Here is a 13,991-nt window from a genome sequence, read left to right as displayed (position 1 = left end):
TTGGGCAAGTCACTGAACTTTTCTGTTCCTCGGTTTTCTCATCTGGAAAATAGGGATAGGCTGTGAGATAGGCTGTGTCCAACCTGATTATCTTGGATCTACCCCAGCACTTAGGACAGTTCTTGGAATATAGTCAGATTTTAAAATATACTTATTTTTATTATTAAATTGTCCTGGGAGGGTGCCTCAGTTTGGCAAAAGTGTAAAGCCCTGTAAAAGTTAGGATCATTCCTTCACGTCAGTTATGAATGGAAAACTGGGAATGGGTGTAAGTCATTAACTTACCCATAAGTTAATTAAGTTAATTAGTTAATTAAGTTAATTAGTTAATTAATTAATTAAGTGGTGGTTAATTTAATCATAAATACGATTGATGATGATGATGATTAACCCTTCAAATCCTACAACCTATTCATTCATTCAATCATATTTATTGAGCACTTACAGTGTGCAGAACACTGTACTAAGCACTTGGAAAGTACAATTCATTTGTCAGAGGTGATTAACTTGTATCTACCCCAGCACTTAAAGCAGTGTTTGACTCATAATAAGTGCTAAACAGATATAATAATAATAATCCTCAAAACTGTAAATTGGAAGTAAGAGGAGCAAGATGAGCTATGTGTATAAGTTTTTTTCAAAGAAACTGCCACCATGCATACAAGATTTAGGGCACCAGTGAAGTTCTGTAGCTTGTCGGTCTCCCTCCTCGAGACTGTGAGCTCGCTGTGCGCGAGGAATGTGTCCAATAACTCAACTGTATTATTCCCTCCCAAGTGCCTAGTATAGTACTTGACACATGGTAAGTGCCCAGTAAATATCGATTGATTGAATTATGCCCGTTAACAGCTAGACCCAAATAGGAACAAATACACAGAAGGAAAGCCAGAGATAAAACCACCCAGAACAATATTTTCCATCTGGATAATCAGTTTGGTTTCCCCAGGAAACACTGAAACTCACCTGGAATTATATTGGGGCCATACACCTGCAGAGATAAGAAAACAAGACCAAACAGTGTAATTGCAGCAGGCACATCACCAATGGGGAGCAGACATCAGTAATGTATTGTATGGGTTGGGCTTGTCTGCTCTGTTCTGGGCCAAACTAGTGGCAAGGAGAAAAACACCAGATGACTCCAGCTGGAACTGGTGATTTGGTTTAGATACCAACGCTCATCCATTGTACTGCATAGGTACATATCTTGATACGTGATTGCTCCCTCCTATCTGTAATTTCTTTTAGTGCTTGTCTCCCATTCCTCCTCGAAAGCAGGGATCAGGTTTACAACAAGCTTGGCACACAGTAGTTGTTCAATAAATGCCATCAATGGATTGATTGGTGCAATACAGGGATTTACTATTTCCCCCGATGTCCACTCAGTTGCTGCCTGAAACCACTGGTGGTTCTGGTCTCAGATCTCACCCACCATGCAAGCTAGTGGTAGGCAGGGAATGTGCCTCTTTATTGTTATATTGTAATCTCCCAAGAACTTAGCCCAGTGCTTTGCACACCGTAAGTGCACAATAAATACAATTGAATGAATAAATAAATGAATGAGTGAATCTACATCTGCTAAAATTCTGGAAACCCAATGGCTGAATTCTGCAGCCTTCTTCTACCTGCACATGCCTATCTGGACACAGCATGCCATGATGACAGGGGAGACCACTGTGAGTGTGTATGCAGGCTTGGGGTGAGTTGTACAACACCAGTTTTCTTTAATTGGAGATTCTGCAAGAATTTAACCCCTGTGTTATAGGAGAACCTGGGGCACCATGAAATCTCCAGTTTTCTTTTGTTGGTGGTGGTTTATTTGCAGGAGGAAGGGGCAGTTGTAATGCTATTTGTTAAGTACTTGCTGTGAGTCAAGCACCATTCTAGCCGCTGAGGAAGATACAAGTTAATCAGATCAGGCACAGTCCCTCTCGTAAATGAGGATCACAGTCTGGGTATTGAATCATCATTTTATATTTGAGGACACCGAGGCACAGAGAAGTAAGTCACTTGCCCAAGGTCAGACAGTGGGCAATTGGTGAAGCTAGGATTAGAACCCAGGTCCTCTGACCACTAGGCCTATGCTGTTTCTATAAGGCCACGCTAGGTTAGATTTACTTCCTTTGAAAGCTATGTTTAAACTAAAAAAGATTAAGATATCCTCTGACTTTCCCTTTTCCTCATTGTGCAGCTATTTCCCCAAGTAGTACTACTGGAATATCATCCATCAGGTTTTTCAAAGGGTAAAAATGTACCCATGTAATCTGGCCAACGATCCTTTTAACCTTATTGTTAACTGTGCCTCATGAATGAATAATCTAAAACTCACAATTAAAATCGATAGGGGCTTTCTAGCTTCTTTAGTTTATATTTTCATTTCTCCTTTTGCTTTCTAGGAAACCTCATCTGGAATCTTTGGATTGCTGCATAAAAATAGCATTGACATCAACAGTAGCTCTAAAATAAAGTTCTTGTTTTGCTGGCCCAACCATGTTATCTGAGGCTGAAAATGAAAGCAATCATGGACTCTCCCCTCCGAGTGTTCGTGCCTTTGACTTCTGCTCAATGGAAAGACACAGAACCAGTTTGGGTGATGGCTGCCCAGGGTGCCAATTTATAGGCCCTCAATGAACTCCAGAGACTACTACCTCTCGCCTCCCAGCCTGATTAGTGTCTATGCCCAGTGAGAAGCCTTTATTCCATGGACTTGGGGAGAAGTAAGGTGGGGATTTAACAAGTAAAGCCACTTGCCATTCCAGAGATTCTGCTACTTAGAGACCTTTTCCCCAGCGGCCCCACTTCATATACAGATGAAGCCCCAGGACAAAGCCTCAGACTTTGGCATTTTAAACTCACCATGTCACAGGCTTCCAAATGTTGCTTTGCCCCAGGCTATCCAAGTGCAAGCAACAGCTCTGGAAAAATGTGCTTGAAACCACATGTAACAGTATCTGCTTGATTATAAACTCCTTCAGGTCAGGGATCATCCCTACTAACTCTATTGTACTCTCCCAAGCACTTGGTAAAGTGCTCTGCTCAGACTAGACGCTCAATAAATATGATTTAGCGATTATGGCAATGCTATTAGTTGCAGAGGAATTTGCTAAACCGGGTCGGAAATAAATCAATCAGTAATAGTTAGTGTGAAACTAAGCAAGTTCAATAGAAGCAAAGGACACAATTCCTGTCCTCGAGGAGTTTACAAAAGGGAAAACACAGAAACAGATTATGTACAGTTGGGAAATGAGGAAGAGACAACTTTCCTTATTACAAGAATAAGGAAAGAGTAAACGGAGAATAAATAAGTGAATGGAGTATACATAGATCCATATATATGTGCTAAAAAATCTGTTTGAATACAGTGACATGACTTGGAGTGGTTGTGTTCAATCAAGTAATGCTTCCTGAAGAAAGTGGAATTTCAGGGGGGACATTAAGCTGGAAAAAGTTCTGGTCTGGCAGATTTGAAATGGGAGGGAGTTTCAAGCAAGTAGAAGGATGTGAGACATGGATCAAATGCAGACCAAGAAAGAGTGATAGGAGCACAGAAAACACAAGATAACATTTGGAAAAAGATGGTGACTAACAATGGAACTCCTTTCAAAACCCGAAGTTTGTGATCAATTATAACAGCTATTCAGCCTCTAAGGTGGCTGTGAAGTGTGACTTGGAGAAGACCAGGAAATAAATGGAATGCTTTAAACACCACCCTGTTATCCAATTGGAGCAGAGAGCATCATCCTCAACTGAAGCAGTGAAAGGAAAGAAGCAGGCAAGGACAACACCAGATTCCAGAATAACCAAAGAAAAACAGACACTATTTGCCCTCCGCCAGTCCCCCTCACCCACAGACCACCAAGGCTTGCAGCCCGGCAGAAAGGCTGTCCCACCCCAGTGACAAAGGGACAACCCTAGGCTCCTGCTCCGGCCCAGGAAGGGGGAGAAAGAACAGCAGCGAGAGGCCTGGTCAACTTTTAAAATGCTGGGAAGATCATGGTTGTGGCTGTCGCCCTGTGTGTAGCTGTGACTGCCCTGCCTGTTGGTCCAAGCCATGAAGGGTCTGCGGTTCTCCTCCTCTACACCAAGTACTTTACTGCTCTTTTATTTATCATTTTCCAGGACTTCAAAGTTGTTTATGTGTGTTGATTATTTCATTTTTCTCCCCAGTTTCCTCTCATCAATTTATTCTTAGACTGTGATCCTCCTGGGATCCAGAGACTACTCTCAACAGTGTATTTTTTCCAATGTTTACCACTGCACCTCTACACAGAAGGTGCTTAATTAATGCTAGTAAAGTGATGATGATATTTGTTAAGCACTTATTATGTGTCAGGCACTGTACTAAGCAAAGGAGCAGGTAGGGCAAATTGAGTGGGACACAGTCCCCGTCCCACATGGGACCCACAGTCTCGATTCCCATTTTCCAGATGAGGTTACTGAGGCCCAGAGAAGTGAAGTGACTTGCCCAAGGTCACACAGCAGACAAGTGGCAGAGCTGGGATTAGAACCCATGACCTTTTCATTCCCAGGCCCATGCTCTTATCTACTACACCATGCTGCTTCTACTATTGTATGGGATAATGTGACTGGCTTCTAGGTTTACGAAGGTGCAGGTGCAATTCTAAATTCACAAAAGATATGACCATCACCCCTACCCAGAGCTGTTCTCGATCAACCAGTCAATCAATATGATTTTCTCAGAACTTACTTGCTCCAGGCACTGTATTAAGTGCTTGGAAAAGAGCTATAAAATTAGAAGACATGATCCCTGCCCTCAAGAAGCTTACAATTTAGCAAGAGAGAGAATATGGAGGTGAAATTCATGCTAAATTTCCCTTTTTCCCCCTGGTGCCCTCAGGGGACAGTCAATATATTGACTGACCATTGATTGTGTGATTCATTGACACATGGATTGATTGATTGATAGGAGGTTTTTTCCATCATTTTGGACAGTTGGGGGTAGAAAGTTTGGGTATTTATTAAGTGCTTTCTATTTACCAAGAATTGTGCTAAACACTGGGTTAGAGACAAGACAATCAGACTGGATTCAGCCCCTGTTCCACATGGGATTTGTCTAAAGAGGGAGGGAGGGAAAAAAAGAAATGGACTTTAAAGGGGGAATTACTGAAAGGAGAGACAGATGTACAGCCAGGATGATCAGGGTCCCCATTTCATTCTAATAGTTGCTCAGTGCCAGCTGACATGAGCAGGGAGCAGCTCATCTCCCCCAGCTTCCTCTTGGGGCCGTGGAGCAGTGTGTCAGGACGCAGTGCTCAATGATCCTTTTGTTACTGCAGGTACAGCCAGCCCTGGTACAAATGCTCTTCCACATCTCATGATTCCTATTGTCCGAGAGTGTTTACTCAGGGCATTTTGGAATACATCAGTATCACATCATCTGGTACCTCACTCCACAAGCTGCATCCAAGGCTCGAAAAAAAAAAACAGTTTCTCAGTGCTGCTTTGTGAAGAAACAATCGGAATTCAAGCTGACTGATCAGTCAGGACAGAAGCATTGTCTCTTTCCTCCACATTTCCTGGTCTGAGAGGAAATTTGGAGGTATGAAAGAAACCATAGTCCTTGCTGTAAATGAATCCTACTTCAAAACATTTCCCCAGCACCTCTGTTAGTGAGAAAGTGAAAAGCTTCAATAGCAGTGCAGGTGGACCTCCAACATGACCCATTGATTTTGTTTGACAGAAATGGAAAATTGAGTCTATTTTATATGCTCTCTGGTCATCTAGGCCCACCCAAATCAGGTTAATTGGCTTGAAATAATGGATTCACTTTGGAAATTCCCCAACCTAGAGAGAAACGGCAAGTTATTAATTATTTTGAATAAAGTATTCAAAACTCTAAGTATTGCCAATCAATCAATCAGTGGCATTTGTTAAGCACTTACTATGTACAGAGCACTGTGTTAAGCACTTGGGAGAGTACAAGAGTGTTAGAAGACAAGTTTCCTGACCAATAGGAGCTTCCAGTCTAAAGGGGAAGTCTGACATAAAAATAGATTATGGACATGTACAAAAGCATTGTGAGGTGGAGTTAACATCAAGTGCTTAAAGGGTATAGATCCAAGTGCATAGGTGACAGAGGAGGGAGAGGGAATAGGAGGGAACAAGGGAAGGCCTCTTGGAGGAGAAGTGATTTTAGTAAGCCTTTGAAGGTGGAAGGTGGTCTGTCAAATATGAAGGGGGAAGGAATTCCAGGAAAGAGGGAGAATGTGGGCAAGGGATCGGGGGTGAGATGGATGAGATCGAGCTATAGTGAGTCAGTTGGCGTTAGAGGAGTGAAACATGCAGGCCAGGTTGTAGTAGGAAATGAGTGAGGAAAGGTAAGAGGTGGCAAGCTGATGGAGTGTTTTAAAGCTGACAGTAAGGAGATTCTGAAGTGGAGGTGGATGAGCAACCTTTGGAAGTTTCTGAGGACTGAGTAGATTCTTTTTTTAGAAAAATGATCCCAGTAACAGAGTGTATTCATTCATTCAGTCAGTCGTATTTATTGAGCACATACTGTGTGCAGAGCACCGTACTAAGCACTTGGAAAGTATAAATCAGCAACATGCAGAGACAGTCCCTACCCAACAACGGGCTCACAGCAGAAAGCGGGACAAGAGAAGGGGGAAACAGGCAACAAAACAAAACAAGTAGATAGGAGTCAATGCCATCAGAATAGATAAATAGAATTATAGTTTTATACACATCATTAATTAAATAGAGTAATAAATATGTACAAATATACACAAGTGCTGTGGGGAGGGGAACTTTTGCACATAGTAAAGCACTTAATAAATGCGATCATCATCAAGAGGGTAGAGCAGAGGGAGGGAGTGGGGGCAATGGGGAGGGGAGGAGGAGCAGAGGAAAAGGGTGGGCTCAGTCTGGGAAGGCGTCCTGGTAGAGGCGAGCTCTCAGCAGGGCTTTGAAGGGAGAAAGAGAGCTAGTGTGGCAGATATGTGGAGGGAGGGGGGAATGTGTGGTGTGGAATACGCCAGGGGTAGGACGTGGGCCAGGGGTCGGCAGTAGGACAGGTGAAAACGAGGCACAATGAGAAGGTTAGCGGCAGAGGAGCGGAGTGTGTGGGCTGGGCTGTAGAAGGAGAGAAGGGACGTGAGTTAGGAGGGGGCAAGGTGATGGAGAGCTTTGAAGCTGGTAGTGAGGAGTTTTTGCTTCATGCGAAGGTTGATAAGCAACCACTGGAGATTTTTGAGGAGGGGAATGGCATGCCCTCAGTGTACTCATACTACATGAGTGTAGTATGTATTGGAGAGGTGACGGACAGGAGGCAGAGAGGTCAGTGAGAAGGGTGATGTAATAGTTGAGGAGGGATAGGATAAGTGCTTGGATCCACATAATAGCAGTTCAGATGGAAAGGAAAGCCATGGAAAAACATCAGCAATTGTTCTATTTCAGTTAAAAGACAATTCACCTTTGCTCATTTCACATCATGCAGGCACAGGATCTTAAATATAATCCAAACGGAATTTCTCAGGTCAAGTTAGAAAGGCAAAATATGATGACACCGTAAAAAGTCAGATTGCCCCATCTCCAGTACTTGTGTGTCGGTGAGGTGTTTCCTATTTCAAATCTTACATTACTTTTGTTTCCTCTGCTAAAGTCTAGAAAGGCCAGGTGTGCATCCAAGGCAAGCAGCTGCCCATCACAGGTTGGAGCAATGCAATAGAACACCACCAAGATGAATTTAGTCAGGTTTGCATTAATCAGAGTGATGGTACTTTTCCTTCCAGCACTCATTTTGGCACTCTCACTGACAGGATCCTTTTCTGAGTTCATTCATTCATTCATTGAATCATATTTATTGAGCGCTTACTGTGTGCAGAGCACTGTACTAAGCACTTGGAAAGTACAAATCAAGTTGTAATTCCAACTGAAAATTTTCCCATCTCAAAATGCTGCAGAGATCATTCCAAGATCTCTCAAAGCACTTCCCTGAGATTTATAATAATAATAATAATAATGAAAATAATGGCATTTATTAAGCACTTACTATGTGCAAAGCACTGTTCTAAGCACTTGGGAAGGTGATCAGGTTGTCCCACAGGGGACTCACAGTCTTAATCCCCATTTTACAGATGAGGTAACTGAGGCCCAGAGAAGTGAAGTGACTTGCCCAAAGTCACACAGCTGACAAGTGGTGGAGCCAGGATTTGAACCCATGACCTCTGACTCTAAAGCCCGTGCTCTTTCCATTGAGCCATACTGCTTCTCTTAAGCCTCATCATCATTTATCATCATCAATGGCATTTATTGAGCACTTATGGTGTGCAGAGCACTGTACTAAGCCCTTGGGAGGGTACAATATAACAGAGTGAGTAGAGATGTTCCCTGCCTACAAGGAGAAGTGTTTCCTAGTGGAAAAACCATAGGCCTGGGTGTCAGAGGACCTGGGTTCTAATCCCAGCTCTGCAGTTGCCTGTGGGCAACTCTGTTATATTGTAATAATAATAATAATGATGCTATTTGTTAAGCACATGCCAGGCACTGTATTAAACACTGGGGTGGATACAAAGCAAATCGGGGTTGGATACATCCCTGTCCCACAGGGAGTTCACTGTCACAATCCTCATTTTACAGATAATAATAATAATAATAATAATAATAACGATAGCATTTATTAAGTGCTTACTGTGTGCATAGCACTGTTCTAAGCGCTGGGGAGCTTACAAGGTGATCAGGTTGTCCCACAGGGGGCTCACAGTTTTAATCCCCATTTTACAGATGAGGGAACTGAGGCCTGGAGAAGTGAGGTAACTGAGGCACAGAGAAGTAAAGTGATTTGCCCAGGGTCACACAGCAGGCAAGTGGTTGAACTGGAATTAGAACCCATGACCTTCTGACTCCCAAGCCTGTGTTCTATGCACCATGCCATGCTGCCTCTCGTTGTACTGTATTGTATTATAATATATAATATTGTATGCTATTATACTCTTCCAAGCACTCAGTCTGCATGTGGTAAGTGCTCAATAAATATGATTGATTTATGCCTGCTGTGCGACCTTAGGCAAATCACTTTACTTGTCTGTGCTTCAGTTTCCTCATCTATAAAATGGGGATTTACATGAGACAGGGGCTGTGTGCAGACTGTTTAACTTGTATCTACTCCAGTGCTTACACTAATGCCTGACACGTAGTAAGTGCTAAATAAACACCATAATAACAATAAAAGGAATTTACCTTCTAGATGGACAGACATTTAATAAAATATGGCTGTGTTTGTGAGGGCTGTGGGGTTAAGGGTGAAGTAAATAAAGGATGTAAATCCAAGTGCCAGGGTGATGGAGAAGGGTGAGGGAGTAGAGGAAATGAGGGCTGAGTCAGGCGTCTTGAAGGAGATATGATTTTATTAAGGGAAAGTTGTGGTCTGGTATGGAGGGGAAGGGACTTCCTTGCTAGACACAGGACGTGGGCAAGTGGTCGATGGAGAGATAGATGAGAGAGGGGCATAGTGAACAAACAGGTGCTAGAGGAGCAAGGTGTGTGGGTTGGGCTTAATACAATCACTTATCCTCTCCCTCCTTGATTACTGTAACAACCTCCTTACTGATCTCTCAGCCTGCTGTCTCTCCCTGCTCCAATCCATACTTCACTCTGCTGCCCAGATCATTTTTCTACAAAAACATTCAGGACGACATGTTTCCCCATTCCTCGAGAAACTCTACTGGTTGCCCATCCACCTCCACACAAAAAAAACCTCCTCACCATTGGCTTTAAAGCATTCAATCACCTTGCCCCCTCGTACCTCACCTCACTACTCTCCTACTGGGTTGGAACCCAGTCCCAACACTTCGTTCCTCTAATGCTAACCTTCTCACTGCACCTTGATCTCATCTATCTCACTGCCGACTCCTTGCCCATGTTCTCCCTCTGGCCTGGAACACGCTCCCTCCTCAAATCTGACAATTACTCTTCCCCATTTCAAAGCCTTATTAAAGGCACATCTCCTCCAAGAGACCTTCCATAAGTCCTCCTTTCCTCTTATCCCACTCCTTTCTGCATCTCCCCTCCCATTGATTGCCTGTTCTAAGCTCCTTGAGTGCGGGGATCACATCTACCAAGTCTAATGCACTGTACTCTGCCAAGTGTTTAGTACAGTGCCACAAATCCAGTAAATGCTCAATAAATACCATTGACCAATTGATCGATACATTTAGCCCTCGGGAAAAATGAGCTTCTGCTGGGGCAGAGGGAGGGAGCAAGCAGGAGGAATATCTACAAAAGCCTCCTGAAGGTGGCCAAGAAAAAAGCAGCTCTTCCAGGAAATAGAGACAGCAGGTGCTTCCTTGGTCAAGAAAACTGTGACCAGAAGAGATTGCTTGAAGCAGCAGAATAAACAAGAAAGAGAAGTCATTGTGGCCTGGAACATCCAAAATGATACCTAGAATAATAATAATTGTGATATTTGTTAAGTACTTACTTTCTGCCAAGCACTGTACTAGGTACTGTGGAACATACAAGATAATGAGGTACCACATGGAGCTCACAATGTAAGTAAGAGGGAGAACAGGTACTGTATTCCCAATTTGCAGATGAAGGAACTGAGTCCCAGAGAAGTTAAATGTCTTGCCCAAGGTCACACAGTAGACAGGTGGTGGAACTAGTATTAGAACACAGGTCCTCTGACTCCTAAACGCATCATCATCATCATCATCATCAATCGTATTTATTGAGTGCTTACTATGTGCAGAGCACTGTACTAAGCGCTTGGGAAGTACAAATTGGCAACATATAGAGACAGTCCCTACCCAACAGTGGGCTCTTTCCACTAGGCCACGTTACTTCAGAAGCTAAAAGGAGCAGATATTGCACTGGCCCATCAAAGGAGAAAGAGCAAATAAAGGAATTTATTCTGGGGAGTTTACTATTTGAGGGTTTATAATGGAAAAATTTAACAATCTCTGGGGTTTTTTTTTTTGCAGAGAAGCTTATCATATAGGGATTTTTATTAAGTTTCTTGTAGAAGGGTTTTTTCTATAGGGGTTTATTATAGAGGGGCTTATCTAAGGGGTTATAATAAAGAGATTTATCATAAGGAGGTATATCATAAAGATGTTCATTTTAGAAAGCCGCTATCTATTAGGCATTCATCAAGATTAGGGATACGGCAAACGAGAACATCAAAAATTCATGTTGATGAAAAACCTGAAACATTAAAAATGACTTGCACAAAAAAGGGAATGGCGTGAACAACCCGTTGCAGTTCCTCATTATTATAATCCAACAATCAATGATAATAATAACAATAATAATGGCATTTGTTAAACACTTACTATGTGCCAAACACTGTTCTAAGTGCTGGGACTGTGAACCCATTGTTGGGTAAGGATTGTCTCTGTTGCCAAATTGTACTTTCCAAGCATTTAGTACAGTGCTCTGCACACAGTAAGCACTCAATACGATTGACTGAATGAATGAATGAATGTCATCAAGAATAATTATTGAGCACTTACTTTGCCCAGAGAATTGCAGCAAGAGCTTGAGAGAGTAATTAATCAATCAATGGTACTTATAGAGCACTTACTGTGTGCAGAGCACTGTACTAAGCAGAATACAGTATGGCAGAGTTGGTAGACATCGGGAAGTAGTATGGCTCAGTGGAAAGAGCAAGGGCTTGGGAGTCAGAGGTCATGGGTTCTAATCCTGGTTCCGCCACTTGTCAGCTGTGTGACTTTGTGTCACTTAACTTCTCTGTGCCTCAGTTCCCTCATCTGTTAAATAGAGATTAAAACTGTGAGTCCCAGGTGGGACAACCTGATAACCTTGTATCCTCCCCAGTGCTTAGAACAGTGCTTTGCACATAGTAAGTGCTTAACAAATGCCATCATTATTTTTATTATTATTGTGTTACCTGCCCTTAAGGAGCTCTCAGTGTGGACCTCTCAGTGTGGAGTAGACATGATGGCTACCCTCAGTGAGTTTAGAGATTAAGGGCCTCCAAAAACCTACAATGGGAAATTCAGGATGAGCTGCCAGTGAAAGGACACTAAAGTTGAAACTATCCTGGACTGTGCTGCTAAACTAAAGATGTTTATCTGTCAACAAAAAAAAACAGCTATGGTCCCAATATACTAGTTTGGCACCACTGAAAAATGCAGGTGGGACCACCCTGATGCCAGAAAAAGATGGTGAGAACACTACAGAGAACTCTTGAAAATGTCTTCACTCATTGTGGAGGAGGCCCATGAAGCCCTAGAAGAGAAGTCCCAATGAGGGACATGAACATACCCCCAAGTTATCTCCCAGAAGGCCATGAAAATAAAAATGCACCAGAGTTGGTGGCATCCCTGCAGAAAAGAAAGAAGAAGGAGAAGGAGAAGTGGAAGAAGAGAAAGAAGAGGAGAAGGAGGAGGAGGAGAGCAGGAGAGGAGGAGGAAGAGATAAAGGGAGAAGAAAGAGAAGGAAGGAGGAGAAGAAGGGTACTTGTTAGGTGCTTACTATGTGCTTACTGGGGTAGATACTAGATAATCAGGTCCCACACTAAGCTCGCAGTCTAAGAAGAAGAGAGAATGGGTATTGAATCCCTATTTTGTGGATTAGAGAGGCCTAGAGAAGTTAAGTGATTTGCCCAAGGACACACAGCAGGTACCTGGTGGAGCCAGGATTAGAACCTTGATCCTCTGACTCTTTCCACTAAGCATACTGCCTCTCTATCAATCAATCATATTTATTGAGCGCTTACTGTGTGCAAAGCACTGTACTAAGTGCTTGGGATGTACAAGTTGGCAACATATAGAAACAGTCCCTACCCAACAGTGGGCTCACAGTCTAAAAGTAAATCTTAATCTATTAGCCAGGAGGGACTCTAACCCTTAGATGTCTGCATGAGGTGTTCCTCAACAAATGAGTCACTGAGAAAATCCTCCCAAGACACTATCATAATTACCAACTTCGAAAAGAAAAGCAGGGGAGCTAACTATGAAAACTAAAGGGGAACCTCCCTGTTTTCCATTGCTGACAATATTTTAGCCAGAGTCCTTCTGACTAAGAATCAATCAATGAATGGCATTCATTGAGGGCTTACTTCGTGCAGAACATGTATGCAACAGAGTTGGCAGACACAATCCCTCAAAAAGTTTACAGTCTAGCAGGGGAGGAGAATATATAACAATATACATTACATAACAATATGGAACACTATCTTACTGAGTGGCACAGCAGCTATTGCAGCACAGGAAAAGTCCAGAGACCAACCTCAAGACATTTATGCTGTGTTTGTGAATCTTACAAAAACACTGACAACATCAACAGACGTAGGCTGAGCAAATTTGGCTGTCTTGAGAAATTCACCAAGAGTGTTAGGCTACTTGATGACCAAACTTTGTCTGCCTCTTTCCCTATTACTGTCAGAGTGAAGCAGAGCTGTGCGGTGGCTGTGCTCTGGTTCAGTGGTTCTATTTAGGTTGCCATTCCTTGGGCATCCATAGTCTGAACCTTCCGACTCTTTGCCTGAGCTCAGCCTTAATACTGGCCTCCGTCCTAGTCGCTCTGGCTCTTCCATCACTCCTGGATGAGCAGGGAAGAAGGACAGAGAGCTCAGAGTAAGAGAAAGGATGAGGCTGGTGAGAGAGTAAAAGGGGGTGGTGGGGGGCAGTACAAGGCATGCCTAATGTGACCATATGTCCCCAAATGGATGGATGGTCACTAGTTAGGAGCTACATTCGGCCACCCCAAAATCTTCAGGCTTTCTACTCCTTTCCTTTCCTGAACTGCCACTTCAGCCTTTCTGTAGGCCCTGAGAAGCTGAGTTTTCAGACTCTCACATAGCTCCCAGATGCATTTCTGTTCCACTTTTTATTCTATTCCTTCTTTCCATCTATTATTTATTTTAGTGTTTTTTTCCCCTGCTAAGAGGTAATCTTCTAATTCTATTGTACTCTCCTAAGCACTTGATTCAGTGCTCTGCACACAATAGGTACTCAGTAACTATTTTTGATTGATTGATTATAAAATGAAAATAAGATCCCTTCTCCTCA

Source organism: Tachyglossus aculeatus, chromosome 16 (assembly GCF_015852505.1).
Source record: "Tachyglossus aculeatus isolate mTacAcu1 chromosome 16, mTacAcu1.pri, whole genome shotgun sequence".
NCBI classification, from domain to species: Eukaryota; Metazoa; Chordata; class Mammalia; order Monotremata; family Tachyglossidae; genus Tachyglossus; species Tachyglossus aculeatus.
The sequence above is the reverse complement of the archived record's forward strand: the minus strand, read 5'-3'. Positions refer to the sequence as shown.